The sequence below is a fragment of the Crocuta crocuta genome, unplaced genomic scaffold, assembly GCF_008692635.1.
Source record: "Crocuta crocuta isolate KB4526 unplaced genomic scaffold, BGI_CrCroc_1.0 scaffold1197, whole genome shotgun sequence".
NCBI classification, from domain to species: domain Eukaryota; kingdom Metazoa; phylum Chordata; class Mammalia; order Carnivora; family Hyaenidae; genus Crocuta; species Crocuta crocuta.
Window position 1 is genome coordinate 37,291 of NW_027527978.1, and position 1,130 is coordinate 38,420.

Here is a 1,130-nt window from a genome sequence, read left to right on the forward strand (position 1 = left end):
CGAGAAGGGACTGGGGCGCCGCCACTTTTCTCCCCACAACCACCAAGGCAGGAACCCCGCAGGACACAATGGAGGCTAAAACCTGCCTACACCAAACCATGCCCATCCCCGCTAGAGAGCAGCCTTTTTTTTTTTTTTTTTTTTTACAGGAGCCAAGGAAAGACCAACATGGATGCAATGCTGTGATTAATTCTGGTCACTGGCTTGCTTAAACAGTCACATCTCATCCATTATCTAGATGTATATTCTACGCCTCCACTGTTAACTTATTATCTTTCTCTCTCTGGAGTAATCAGACTAAATAGTTTCTCTGAGTAGCATTATTATCATTACTATTGTCATTTATTTGGCCTCATCTGTAAACATATTCCCCAATTTCTCTCTCTGAGTGAAGCCTCTTAATCTTTCTGCCTGCCCATTTCATTTCCAATTTTGTTTCCTCCATGTTTCCTCTTCCATCAGCACTTCATACACCCGGATCTTTATATGTAGCTGGGAATTATGGTTCTATGCTTAGACTGTACTTTGTCTATTGGGCTTTTTTCTTTTTTCTTTTCTTTTTTCATTTCTTCCTTTTTATGTATTTTTATTTTTTTTGTCTTTCCCCCTTCCTCTTTATCTTTAATGTGTCCCCTTTTTTTTTCTTTTAGTTTATCACTTTTAGTTTGGATGTTTCTTGGATTTGTCTGTGCATTTCTTTGCCTTTGTTCCCTGTGTGGTTGTCTGTCTTTTTTCCCCATGGTTACCTCAAGAAACAAGCAAAGGTACACATGGAGGAGAGTCCCAAATACCACGACGAGTAGGAAATTAAAATGACCAAGGTCTCAAGAAGCGAGACCAAGAGACACCAACAAAGAACACTTTCTAAATGGACAGGCCTTGGACAAAGAGCCTTCTTTGGTACAACAGAACTCGCAGGTGCAGAGTGTATAAAAACTTTTAAAACTAACAAGAGATAGAAAGCTAACCAAAACGATGAAATGGAAGAACTCGCCTCCAAAGAAATTCCAAGAAGAACTGACAAATAAAGAACTGCTCAAAACAGATATAAACAACATAAATGAACAAGAATTTAGAATAATAGTCCTAAAATTAATCGCTGGGCCTGAAAAAGGTATGAAAGACATCAG